Source organism: Setaria italica, chromosome IV (assembly GCF_000263155.2).
Source record: "Setaria italica strain Yugu1 chromosome IV, Setaria_italica_v2.0, whole genome shotgun sequence".
Classification (NCBI taxonomy): Eukaryota; Viridiplantae; Streptophyta; class Magnoliopsida; order Poales; family Poaceae; genus Setaria; species Setaria italica.
In genome coordinates, this window is record NC_028453.1 from 19,815,182 (window position 1) to 19,830,352 (window position 15,171).

The window sequence follows — 15,171 nt, forward strand, 5'->3', positions numbered from 1 at the left end:
ACCTCTATCATCATGATTTCTTGGGAGACACCAGCAGCTGGGACTACTGGTGGTGTGACTTGTTTAGGTATGGACGGCTTGCACAGTTCGTGTATGAAAATTCCTGCTGGAACTTCTGCACGAGTTGAGCCCATTTTGGATAAGACGTTGGCGGCAACGTTGTTGTCACGGACGATGTGATGAAATTCCAATCCTGAGAACTTGTTTTCCAGTTTACGGACTTCTTTGCAATAAGCGTCCATGTTGTCCTTGTTCCGGTCCCACTCGTCATTGACCTGGTTTATAACGACTAGAGAGTCGCCGTACACTAGTAGTCGTTTGATGCCGAGGGAGATTGCGAGGCGAAGGCCGTGTAGCAGTGCTTCGTACTCGGCTTCGTTATTAGATGCTTCCCAGAATATTTGCAGCACGTACTTGAGTTGGTCTCCCCTAGGGGAGATGAGTAAGATGCCTGCGCCGGCTCCTTGAAATTTGAGGGATCCGTCGAAGTACATTACCCAATGTTCTGGTCGTTCGACTGGTGTTGGAACTTAATTTTCAGTCCACTCGGCTATGAAGTCAACCAAAGCCTGGGACTTGATGGCTGTCCTTTGCTTGAAGTTCAAAGTGAGAGCTCCGAGTTCGACTACACATTTGGAGATTCTACCCGTGGCATCTCTGTTGTGGAGAATTTTGCCGAGCGGGAAATCGGAGATGACTGTGATGTTGTGCTCTTGGAAGTAATGGCGCAGCTTCCGGGAGGTGAGCAAAATAGCGTATAAGAGCTTTTGTATCGGTGAATACCGAGTTTTGGAGTCCGAGAGTACTTCGCTGATGAAGTAGACAGGTCGTTGGACCTTGTAAGCGTGGCCCGGTTCGGACCGTTCGACTACTATTGCCGTGCTGACGACATGAGTAGTAGCGGAGATGTATAGGAGCAAGTCTTCGTTTGGAGAGGGAGCGGTGAGTACAGGAGGCTTTGACAAAAAGTCTTTGAGTTGTGTTAGTGCCTCATTTGCCTCTTCCGTCCATTTGAACTTGTCCTAGCGTTTGAGAAGCTTGAAGAAGGGTAGTCCCCGTTCTCCAAGTCTCGAGATGAACCGGTTGAGAGTGGCCATGCAGCCTGTGAGTTTTTGCACATCCTTAACGCTGGCTGGTGCCTGCATGTTTGTGATGGCAGATATTTTTTCCGGGTTGGCCTCAATGCCGCGATGGCTAATGATGAACCCGAGTAACTTACCGGAAGGTACTCCAAAGACGCACTTAGTAGAATTGAGTTTCCATCGGAAAGCACGGAGACTAGAGAAAGTTTCCTCCAAGTCAGCAATGCGTTCCTCCCGGTTTCTTGTTTTGACGACGACGTCGTCAACATAAGCTTCGACATTGCGGTGAAGCTGCCTTTCGAAGCACATCTGTATGTGTTGGGATATGAGGTAGGCTACGCTAGCGCAAATCAAAATTTCTACCGCGTAAAACCAGGAATAACTGCCGTATAAGGATCACGGGATTACCACTCGACGCACTACTGGTGCGGAAGATGTAGATATGCGTCGATGCAGTGAAGACGATCACGTAGTCGTACGTAGTCGATCAACGTAGTCGTACATAGTCGATCACGTCCAGCAGCTTCTCAGCAGCTCGTCCACGTGCAACAAGATCGCCTCCGGTGCCGCGGCTCGTCGTCGGCTCGTCGGCGGCTCATCCAAGTGCTGCACGCGCAACACCTCCAAGGTATCCACACGTGCAGGGAGGAAGCGTCGCAAGCCGGACTGCTAGATCCGCGAGTTGCAACAGGCGAGGGCGTGGGAGGCGCGGCAGGTGTGTTTCGCCAAAAAGGTGTAAACCCTAGGGTGCCCCCACCCCTCTATTTATAGAGGTTCCTAATGGGCCTCTGGGTCCGAGGCCCATTAGTACTTCTAAACCTAATCCAACTCGGATCAGATCCGAATTGGGCTTCCAGCCCCTTAAGTGTGTGACCCTATGGGTTCGGATACGTATAGACATGGCCCGAGTACTCCTACTCGGCCCAATAGTCGGTAGCGGCCTCTAGCAAGACGTGCCAACTCCTATACGCACACGAAGATCATATCAGACGATCCATCACAACATAATATACATGCTATTCCCTTTGCCTCACGATATTTGGTCTAGCTTCAAGCCGACCGCTCTTTCTCGATCCTGTGATTCGGAATCCCTTTGTAGGTTAACTCTTAACCGTATGTAGCATGGCCATGCATTTTCGGATCCGATCACTCGAGGGGCCCAGAGATATCACTCTCAATCAGAGAGGGGCAAATCCCATCTTGATTGACCATGTCTCATAGCATGCTTCTTGACAAACCCGAAAGCTACCTTTATAACTACCCTGTTACGGCGTAGCGTTTGATAGCCCCTAAGTAGGTCGATCCACATCTAGAATACATGCGACAATCTCAGGTCTAAGGACAAAGCGTATATGTTGTTTAAAGAGAGAACTACTTCTCGTGTTGGGTCAGTCCTAGCACATGTCTCCACATATGTCCACATTATTAGTTCAACATCTCCATGTCCATGACTTGTGAAACATAGTCATCAACTAATACATGTGCTAGTCTAATATTCATGTGTGTCCTCACATGAACTCCGACTAGGGACAACTTTAGAATAACCATACAAGTAAAGAGTTTCACATACAATTCACATAATTGCAAATCAATTCAAGTAGCCTTCAATGGATATTCAATGAACACAATATACAAATCATGGATACAAATGGAATATCATCATCTCTATGATTGCCTCTAGGGCATACCTCCAACAGTCTCCCACTTGCACTAGAGTCAATCTAGAAGATACCTAATACCCATAGCTCTTACATGCGCATCATGCTTAGCCTGCGGGAGTGGTTTTGTCAACGGATCAGAAATGTTCAGATCCGTATGTATTTTGCATATCTTGATCTCACCCTGGTTAACGAAGTCTCGAATGAGATGAAATCGCCGCATTACGTGTTTGTTCTTCTGGTGGTTCCTTGGTTCCTTTGCTTGCGCAATTGCCCCATTGTTATCACAGTAGAGATTCAATGGGCTGGACGCATTCGGGAACACACCAAGCTCAATGAGGAAATTCCTTATCCAAACACCTTCCTTCGCGGCTTCTGAAGCCGCGATGTACTCGGCTTCTGTCGTAGAATCGGCCACCGTCTCCTGCTTGGAACTCTTCCAACTAACAGCACCACCATTTAGCGTGAACACAAATCCTGATTGTGACTTTGAATCATCTCTGTCGGTTTGGAAAACTAGCATCGGTGTAACCTATTACAACGAGCTCCTCCTCACCTCCATAGACGAGGAACATATCTTTAGTCCTTCTCAAGTACTTAAGAATGTTTTTCACCGCTGTCCAGTGACTCTCACCTGGATCAGATTGGTGTCTGCTTGTCATACTTAGCGCATATGAAACATCTGGGCGAGTACTTATCATTGCATACATGATAGATCCAATAGCCGAGGCATATGGCACTCTACTCATGCGATCCCGCTCATCAGCAGTCGAAGGACACTGAGTCTTGCTGAGATGTATGCCATGTGACATAGGCAAGAACCCTTTCTTTGCCTCTTCCATGCTGAACCGCTTCAACACTTTGTCAATGTAAGTATCTTGGCTTAAACCTATAAGCCTTCTCGATCTATCTCTATAGATCTTAATGCCCAGAATGTATGCCGCTTCCCCTAAGTCCTTCATCGAAAAACTATTTTTCAGTGAAGTCTTTACGGACTCAAGCATAGGAATGTTATTTCCAATCAGTAATATGTCATCCACATATAAGATTAGAAATACTACAGAGCTCCCACTAACCTTCTTGTAAACACAAGACTCTTCTTCGTTCTTGGTGAAGTCAAACCCTTTGACTACTTCATCAAAACGAATGTTCCAACTCCTAGATGCTTGCTTCAATCCATAAATGGATCTCTGAAGCTTGCATACCTTTCCAGCATTTTTCGGATCGACAAAACCCTCGGGTTGTATCATATACACGTCCTCAGCTAGGTTTCCATTCAGGAAAGCTGTCTTGACATCCATATGCCATATCTCATAATCGAAATATGCAGCTATAGCTAGAATAATCCGAATGGACTTAAGCATCACTACGAGCGAGAAGGTCTCATCGTAGTCAACTCCTTGAACTTGTCGAAAACCTTTTGCGACAAGTCGTGCTTTATAGATGTGAATATTTCCATCCATGTCCTTTTTCTTCTTATAGATCCACTTGCACTCTATGGCTTTAACACCATCAGGCGGGTCAACCAAGTTCCAAACTTGATTGTCTCCCATGGACTCTATTTCGGATTGCATGGCACTCTGCCATTTTTCGGAGTCTGGGTCCATCATTGCTTCTGCATATGTCGCAGGCTCATCATTGTCCAACAATAATATTTCCCGCATTTCGCGGAGCCGTGCCGACCTTCGTGGTTGTGGCGGTGCTTCTCTTGCCATGGGTATCTCAACTTGTTCTGCTACGTTAGCATCACTCATTGATTCTTGCCCGATCGGCTCATCTTGAACTTCTTCAAGATGCACTGTCTTTCCACTCTTTTCTATTTTGAGAAACTCTTTCTCTAGGAAAACCCCGTTCCGAGCGACAAACACTTTGCCTTCTGATCGGTTGTAGAAATAATATCCCAAAGTTTCCTTTGGATATCCCACGAAAATGCACTTATCCGACTTGGGTGTGATCTTGTCCGACTGAAGTCGCTTGACAAACACTTCACATCCCCAAATCTTTAGAAAAGACAAACTAGGAACCTTTCCAGTCCATATCTCATATGGTGTCTTAACTACGGATTTAGATGGTACCCTATTAAGTGTGAAAGCTGCTGTTTCTAGAGCGTATCCCCAAAATGACAACGGTAGGTCCGACTGGCTCATCATTGATCGAACCATGTCTAACAAAGTTCGATTACGTCGCTCGGACACACCGTTTCTCTGAGGTGTTCCAGGCGGCGTAAGTTGTGGAACAATTCCGCAACTCTTTAGATGATTGCTAAACTCGTGGCTCAAATACTCGCCTCCACGATCAGATCGTAAGGCCTTAATTTTCTTGCCACGCTGATTTTCAACTTCATTCTGAAATTCCTTGAACTTTTCAAAGGTTTCAGACTTGTGCCTCATCAAGTAGACATATCCGTATCTACTAAAATCATCAGTGAAAGTTATGAAGTATTGGAATCCTCCTCTAGCCGTCGTGCTCATTGGTCCGCATACATCACTATGTACGAGTTCCAACAAGTCTACTGCTTTCTCAGAAAATCCTGTGAAAGGCGTCTTGGTCATCTTGCCTAGCAAGCAAGCCTCACATGTCTCGTATGATTCAAAATCAAACGAAGTTAGAAGTCCATCAGAATGGAGCTTCTTCATGCGCTTTTCACTTATATGACCCAAACGACAATGCCACAAGTAGGTAGGACTCAAATCATTAGGCCGAGGCCTTTTAGCACTTACATTACAGACAGGTGAACCATCAAGATTTAAAACAAATAATCCATTCACAATGGGTGCAAAAGCCATAAACATATTATTCTTAGAGATCACACAACCATTGTTTTCACTCGCAAATGAATAACCATCCTTCATCAAGCATGAAGGAGACAAAATGTTTCAACTTAAACTAGGAACAAAATAACAATTATTCAACTCCACAATAAATCCTGACGGGAGGTGGAGTTGCATCGTCCTGACGGTCAACGCAGCAACTCTTGCATTATTGCCCACGCGGAAATCAACTTCTCCTCTTTCCACGCTTCTACTTCTTATCATTCCCTGCATCAAATTGCAAATATGAGCAACCGATCCGGTATCAAATACCCAAGAATTAATAATTGTATCAGCGAGAAATATGTTATCTATAACATTAACAACAAGCGTACCTGAGGTAGAAGTACTCTTACTTCCGCCATTCTTCAAGGAAGCTAGGTACTGCTTGCAGTTTCTCTTCCAGTGACCAAGTTCATGACAGTAAAAGCACTCTTTGTCTGGAGCAGGTCCAGGTCCAGCTTTAACCTTGGGCGGTGGGTTTGGCTTGGACGTTCCAGCCTTGCCCTTCTTCTTCCAAGAATTGCCCTTCTTCTTAAAGCTAGGCTTGTTCTGTATAGCCATCACATGGCTGGTACTAGCGCTTTTCTTGATGTCAGCCTCTATTGTTTTAAGCATGCCACACAGCTCATTCAGACCCTTCTCCGTCCCATGCATATGGTAGTTCGAAATGAAGTTCCCATAGCTAGGCGGAAGAGACGAAAGAATGAAATCAGTGGCCAACTCTTGGCCCAGTGGGAAGCCCAGCTTCTCCAACCGTTGACTGTAACCAACCATCTTGATTACGTGTGGTCCTACTGCTGCGCCTTCTGCTAGCTTGCTCTCAACAAAGGCCTTAGACACATTGAACCTTTCAGTCCTGGCCTGTGTTTGGAACATGTCTCTAAGCGCCATGATCAGATCGTGCACCTCATGGTTTGTTTCGAACTGCATCTGCAGCTCGGGTTCCATGCAAGCAAGCATAAGGCAGCTTACTTCGAGGTTAGCATCACATGCTTTCTTGTAAGCATTCTTAGCAGCAGCGGGTGCATCATCAGAAGGTTCTTCTGGTAGTGGGTTGTCTAGAACATCTTCCTTTTTCTCAGCCCTGAGAACAATTCTCAGGTTACGGATCCAATCCGAGTAATTTGTTCCATTCAACTTGTCCTTCTCAAGGACCGAACGCAAAGCAAACGGTGTAGTGCTGCTAGGTGCCATTTAATCTACAACAAAGTAATGCAAAATACACTAAGACAAACGTATCCATGATAGAGCAAATCACATTAAACTATTTTAACAAAATCTACTCCCACTAAAATCAATATCCCTCTATTGAAACTTAGTGATTCAGGATCCACAACTAACAAGTCCACTAGTGAGCTTTAGCATCACCGCTAGCAAACAAGGTAGATCGGTAAGCAACTTTTGCTAATCATATCACATATGACTCCTGTTGTTGGGTGACATCTCTATGTCTCGGTGCCCAACCTTTATGCCCCAAGGTCCTTAACCGTTAAGATAACCTTGTTAAGCAAACCAACCCTTATGCGCGTAAGTGTCCGACACAAACCCGTCTAGTCAAGGAAAACTAGTGGCACACTAATTTCATAGACCCACCACTAATTGTACAAGGCATGGGACGGTGCAATTTTTGTTGGGAGGGCATACTAACTTAAACTTTGTGAGGGATCGTTCTACTTCTAACATCACAGCATGCAGAAAGTAAAACATAAACAGAATAGCATTCACATAGTTGTGACATAGTATGGCCCGTTTTCATATGGTGATCTCCATCTCCATAGAACCTGTTCACCATGGTGATCTCCACCTCCATGTTCCATGTGTGCCATCCTCCTGATGATGAGTCCTCCAAGAACTAGAACATGCTATTACACCTAATAGCTAGTAAAGAATCTAGTAATGAAGATTATATAGTTGCTTGGATCATCACAGATTGGTACGCAGACCATTAAACAATAAAGTGACAACACATATGGCTCCTGCCGTGTTGCCGTACGCGCGACACGCAGGTCACGAATGATTTACACACATGCATCACATACACAAGGAGGCCATACTGATCACAAGATACATACATACATCCTGCAAAACAGAGTTAGGCGCCCTAACGTTCCAAACTTGGGAGGCCCAAAACTCTATCTTCCAAGCCGAATTTGGGAAATCTAATTTCGCCGAAAACGGCAAAGATGTTTAATTTCATGTGTAACTTTTTCTGTAGATCAATTTTCATATAAAATTTGCCCCATTCCGAGATCGTACCGAAAAGTTACGGCTGATTTACCGAAGCATACGCATACGGCAAAAATCCCAACCCCGGCAGTAGATCTCATCTACTATTGCACATCTAATGCGCCTGGCGTATGACCCTGGATTTCGATTCGACCAATCATATTGATCTTCGCTCACTGCAACTAGATTTACGTGTATCACTTAACTCCGATGGCGGAAACCGACCGGTAGGAGTATGTCATTACACTACCATTGCAGCAAGGGCACGAAACCAGGACATAGATCAAACGGAAAACTCGCATATCTCCATATGCACACATCCCGAATCCAAAACTAAGCAGCTACGGCTCTTGATACCACTGTTGGGATACGAGGTAGGCTACGCTAGCGCAAATCAAAATTTCTACCGCGTAAAACCAGGAATAACTGTCGTATAAGGATCACGGGATTACCACTCGACGCACTACTGGTGCGGAAGATGTAAATATGCGTCGATGTAGTGAAGACGATCACGTAGTCGTACGTAGTCGATCAACGTAGTCGTACGTAGTCGATCACGTCCAGCAGCTTCTCAGCAGCTCGTCCACGTGCAACAAGATCGCCTCCGGTGCCGCGGCTCGTCGTCGGCTCGTCGTGGCTCGTCGGCGGCTCGTCGGCGGCTCGTCCAAGTGCTGCAGGCGCAACACCTCCAAGGTATCCACACGTGCAGGGAGGAAGCGTCGCAAGCCGGACTGCTAGATCCGCGAGTTGCAACAGGCGAGGGCGTGGGAGGCGCGGCAGGTGTGTTTCGCCAAAAAGGTGTAAACCCTAGGGTGCCCCCACCCCTCTATTTATAGAGGTTCCTAACGGGCCTCTGGGTCCGAGGCCCATTAGTACTTCTAAACCTAATCCAACTCGGATCAGATCCGAATTGGGCTTCCAGCCCCTTAAGTGTGTGACCCTATGGGTTCGGATACGTATAGACATGGCCCGAGTACTCCTACTCGGCCCAATAGTCGGTAGCGGCCTCTAGCAAGACGTGCCAACTCCTATACGCACACGAAGATCATATCAGACGATCCATCACAACATAATATACATGCTATTCCCTTTGCCTCACGATATTTGGTCTAGCTTCAAGCCGACCGCTCTTTCTCGATCCTGTGATTCGGAATCCCTTTGTAGGTTAACTCTTAACCGTACGTAGCATGGCCATGCATTTTCGGATCTGATCACTCGAGGGGCCCAGAGATATCACTCTCAATCAGAGAGGGGCAAATCCCATCTTGATTGACCATGTCTCATAGCATGCTTCTTGACAAACCTGAAAGCTACCTTTATAACTACCCTGTTACGGCGTAGCGTTTGATAGCCCCTAAGTAGGTCGATCCACATCTAGAATACATGCGACAATCTCAGGTCTAAGGACAAAGCGTATATGTTGTTTAAAGAGAGAACTACTTCTCGTGTTGGGTCAGTCCTAGCACATGTCTCCACATGTGTCCACATTATTAGTTCAACATCTCCATGTCCATGACTTGTGAAACATAGTCATCAACTAATACATGTGCTAGTCTAATATTCATGTGTGTCCTCACATGAACTCCGAATAGGGACAACTTTAGAATAACCATACAAGTAAAGAGTTTCACATACAATTCACATAATTGCAAATCAATTCAAGTAGCCTTCAATGGATATTCAATGAACACAATATACAAATCATGGATACAAATGGAATATCATCATCTCTATGATTGCCTCTAGGGCATACCTCCAACAGTATGGCCCTTTGGTAAGTTGCTCCTGCATTTTTTAATCCGAAGGACATTATCTTGTAGCAGAAAGCTCCGAAGGGCGTGATGAACACTGTTTTTGCTTGATCTTCTTCTTTGAGGCTTATCTGGTGTAGCCAGAATAGTAGTCGAGAAAACATCGCAAAGCGCACCCAGCGATGGAGTCAACCTCCTGATCGATCCTGGGTACCCCAAAGGATCTTTCGGGCAGTGTTTGTTGAGGTCGGTGTAGTCAACACACATTCTCCATTCGTTGTTTTTCTTACGAACAAGCACAGGATTAGCGAGCCAGTCAGGATGGAAGACTTCTTTGATGAAACCTGCCACGAGTAGCTTGGCTAATTTTTTTTTGATTGCTTCTCGTCTGTCTTGAGCGAACCGGCGTAGTCGTTGCCATTTTGGAGTAGCTTTGGGATCGACATTGAGAGAATGCTCGATCAGTTCCTTGGGCAGTGGACGAATCTGCCTTGTGATGTTGAAGTTATTACCAATCCTTGGGCTGGACCAGATAATGGTATCTCTGGTGAATAGGACGAGTCGGAGTCGACGTCTTCGTCATGCCCGAGTTCGGATCGGGTTTGAGCAAGAAAACCTTGGTAGACTTTGGTTGCGTTGCGAAGTTCGTGCGGGAACCATTTTGAAGTCAAAACCGACTTGGATACCGGCTGAGATTGACGAACCTGAGGCGAGTCCGACCCTGAGTCCTGGGGATGGCTGAGCCCGACCCTTTGTGTGTGAAACTCCGCCTCGCCCCACCCTGAGTCCCAGGGTCGGATGCGCCCGACCCCTTGAGGGTAGAACTCCGCCTCGCCCGACCCTGAGTCCTGGGGTCAGGTGCGCCCGACCCCTGAGCGGAGGGTTGGAGTAGTCCGAGGCGAAGTCGAATCCGACACGTAGTCGAACTCGAACTCGTCAACTTTGAAATCTTGGTTTTTTCTGATCACATTTTCTAGTTTCTTCTCCTGAACGTCAACGATCTGGCGCCGGAACGATCCTGAGCCTTCGGCGACGCAAAGCTAGGATCCGAAAACGAAGGTGGCGCCAGCTTCGATGAAGAAAACGGGCCTGATGATGACCTTTGCCATTGAGTTCGCGCTGAGAAACTCGATGAGTCCCCCTACCTGGCCCACCAGCTGTCGGTGTTTTAGACCGGCAACCCGCCTAGGGGGTACCCTAGGTGGTCTTTTATGCGTTAAGGGTCGTCGAGAATCAAGGAATCAATGGTGACGCAAGGAACATGATTTAGACAGGTTCGGGCCGCTAGATCACGTAACACCCTACGTCCTGTGTGTTGGTTTGTATTGATCTTGGATGTTCAGTTCTGTTTGAGGGGGGTCCCTGCCCGGCCTTATATACATGGGAGGGTAGGGTTACAAGTCTGAGTCCTAGTCGGGTACTATTACAGAGTTCTACCCGGTAATAGCCCGAGTAGTTTTCCATAAACATACATGACTAGTCCGAGTAGGATACGCCCATCCTTGTTCTGATCTTGTTCGAGTACGTCCCTTGGTGGGCCGTCCAAGGCCTACTCGTGGACCTGAGGTGTATGCTCGACATCGATATAACTCGATTGTGATATTTAAATGAACCTTACATTTTGGGGACACAGGCTCAGCAAGTGTTTTATGTGAAAGGTTCAAAGAAACAAGATTGGAGCACTGTTATTAGAATGAACCCCAGAAATGTGTTCCTCATGCCCGAATTAGACAACCTGGAAGAAATTGATGTTGATTCAATCGATGTCGGAGTCGGAGATATGATCAAATCGGGCACACATGAAGATTTGACAAACTGGACTAGGACTGGCGTTGAAGGCGTCACCGGTGACGCATCCGTTATTGAAAAGGCTCTTGCTGAGTCTGTACCCGAACCAACAACTATTGACTTAGCAAATGAAGATGAAGAATATGACACGGATGACTACATCGATGATGGATACATTGTGCCTGTCAATTCTACTACGGACGGAGCGGAAGATGTGTTTTTTGTTTAACTATCATAATTTGCAGTTCTTTGCAATTAACGGTGAATCTGACAATACAATAAACTGAAGATTTGGGATATGACGACCTACCCGTGCCCCACTGGCCGGCAGCCTACCCGTTGACCGGAAGGCGGCGTTGAATCCCAAGTTCACCGGAAGGCGGCGCTTGATCTCGGTGCGGCGGAAGAGCGGCGGCCGGCGCAGGAGCTCGGGGCGGAGCGATTTGGTGCCTTATGTGGGAAGAAGCGATCGAGACGGGGGAACGGGGAAGAATTCGTAATGGGCCAGCCCACGTACGAAATCTGTTGTGCCAGAGTTCATGGTCACAACTTTTAGTACCACCTAGCTCACGAAGAAGCTCCTTGCCATACTTAAAAAGGGAGGCGCACAAGCAGCATCGAAATCCTTCGACCTACCATCTAATACGCCACCTGATTCACTACCTGACTGCTTGCTCTTGGTAGGCTCGGTTGGGCTCCCTCTGTGGTTGAGCCTTCTATTAGGCTCCCTATGAGGATGAGCCTCATCGGGCCCCCTTCGGCTTTGGTCCTTTTTTTTACCTTTCATTTTTTTTACTACATACATTGTGCATTCTTTTTAGATTAACGAACATTGTAGAACCTACCAAATTCCTAATAATTTTAGTTAAGACTTGTGGAACATATGATTACATGTCACTACGTATGATTTCATGCCACTGTCTCCGGGGTCTCTTCTTGTGTGTAGATGCGCATTTGGTTTTAAGCCACTTGTGTAGATGTGCCGCTTCAGCAGTAGGAGTAAGTGAGTACTATGGAGTAGAAGTGTTTTATGTGAAAATGGGCTGGGCGATGACTGATGTGACTTGATGTTGATCGCCACATTTACACTACTGTGACTTGATGTTGATCGCCTACTCAAGTGAGTGTTGGATCCTTTGCACCATGTTTTTAGGTTAATATGCTAACTGGTAACATTGGCAAAAACTCCAAGAACAAGATAAAACTACTAACTGGTTACCATTACCACTATCGTTAAAACATAAAAACAACAAGTTCGACAACCGAAACAAAAGACCAGTTCATTACATTGACAACATTTACATATAAACTAGTTCTGGTGCACCTTCCGCTCTTTAACCACCGCCGCCTCCTCCCGTTCATTCCTTGCAGCCACGCACCGGCGGCATTCCACCTCCATCGCCACCCGTTGCTCCTCCCTCTGAGCGGCCTGCTCCGCTTCTGCGGCAGAGATCTTGAGTGTGCACCTGAGGATGCAGTCCTCAGTCTCCTTTTGTGTGACGGCGCGCAGGCGCCTGTCCTCCTCCTCCTGGCACGCCGTCTCGAAGGAGTGGAGGATGGCAAAGTCCTCCAGACATGACCCTGCTAAGCCATCGCCAAATCCTCCTCTTCCGAATCGGTCTTCCGATCCGGATCGTCCTCGAGGTTGATGTCGAGGTCCGATGAGTCGGACGACGGCGGGGGAGGCGGCGGCGTCGGCGAGCGAGGTGGGGAGGAGGAGCGTTCCGAATCGCCGGACGACGGCGGGGGAGGATGCATCGTCGGGGAGGGAGGAGCGGAGGAGGAAGGACTGAGCATTGCCCAAGTAGTCTTCAAGCGGCGAGGCATGGTGAGGGCTTGTTGCGGGAGGGTGCAGGGTGTAGAGGGCTTGTTGCGCACGGGCGGGAGGGCCCTTATATATGCGTGCGTGCATGAGAGACAGAGCATTAACGCAACCACGCACATCGGGAGAGGAGTCGCCTCTTGACTAGGGAAATGAAGGGACAGAGCAGCCGAAGGACCGGTTAAAGGGCGGCTGGGCGGCGCAAAACGTCGCAAGGCAGGGCATCAACTGCTGTGTTAATTGGGGTATGCATGGGGAACCTGCACGCGCGACGTAATCATGGCACGGGCGCAGTACCGCAGAGCTGTTGGCACATGTGGCGCAATGGCACAGTGCCAACAACTCCTTGGAGCTACTGGCACGCTACAGTAGGTAGTGAAAGGTCGAGCTGGACCCACAATGAGCTTTAATTCTGGACTCACCGTGTGTCGCTCACTTCGCATGCCACGCCGCCCGGCCGCTTCGCATGCCGCGCCGTTCCTCACTCATTTCTCACCGTGTGTCGCAGGCCGAGCCCGCCCGCTCTCTCTCTCTCTCTCTCAAGAAGGATGGGACGCGTGATTACTGAGTCAATCAGATCCGATCGACCGACTCTTGTTTGCACGGTGCCGGATTTCAAGCTTGCTTTTGCAGTGTTGACAGACACGCAGAACCCGTGTATTACCTCACAAAATTGGGATGCACGGCTAGTTAAAAATATACGATTGCAAAGTTAGCTTCTAAACATGGCCCCACGACTCCAACTCAAGCCTGCGCGCCACCCTCGCTGTCGTTGTGGTGCATGCGCGGCGAGGACACCGCGACGGTCTACACATCAAGCCCAGCCCACCACTCAGTTGTGCTGATGTCGTGAGACAAGACAGGTTGAGTGGATGTCGCCTCTTGTAATCCGTAGCATTTCAAGCTTTCGTCAGGAGACAAGACAGGGGCTGCACGCCTACTTCGACTAGGAGGGGCTGCACGATAGCCACATACAGAGTAAGCAACATGAAAATGAAATTGTGTTTGAAACTACCTATACAATGCAAAATTTCATGGTGTAGTTTCATATGCATTAGTACATGCAAGCTAAGACACAAACTGTGTTGGTAACTGTGCATACATGGTTTCATCTAGATGAAAATTTCATGGTGTAGTTTCATATGCATTAGTCTATCCCTTGTTCTCGACCTTAAGTGCTTATGCTTGTTTTTCTACTAGAAGATAATTCCATCTTGGAGAGTCAAGTATCTCAAGTTTGACCAAATTGTAAGTCATTCCAAGAATCTTGGAGAGTCAAGTATCTCTACTTTGACCAAATTATAAGTCATTCCAAGGAACTTGGAGTTTCAAAGTACCAAATTGTAAGTCATTCCAAGAATATTGGAGAGTGAAGTATCTCAACTTTATGGTGTCAACTTAGTTTCATTAGATTGTTCATCTCTATTCCACGCTAATTGATATATACTTTCCAATGCAATCTTAATGCTTTCTCTCTCACTAAGGGATATGCCTTATGTTTATTGGCTTCACAGGCATTGGCTTCACCGGTGAAGCCGTTTTATTTGGATGAGCCATGCCAAAGGGGAGCTTATTGTGTGCCACGTGAATATATACATGTACAGATGAAGCATTGTGCATAGTGATTTCAATATTGAACACATTGCTCAAATGTTCCAATTAAACACGCATGAAACATAACGTGTCGATATATACCAAAATACCTCCTCCTCCTCCCCAGCCAAATTTTTCCCGCTTGCCCTGCCCAAATTTCCCCCCAAGCCCGCCGAAATAACTCTTCCATATATTTTTACCAATCCCCATCTACTAAAATTCCGGCGCCATTAATCACGTTTCCTTGATGTTCGTGGGGGAGAGGGGGGGTGACGCGACCCGACAACTCTCGGTTCCTTGTCGAGATGGCGACTGAAGACGACGACAGGAGGCCAAGTCCGCCCCACACCGTCGGCGACCAACAGATGGCGACTGGATTCGACGGCAGGAGGCCGACTCCACCCCACACCGCCGGCGACCGAGAGATGGCGACTGAAG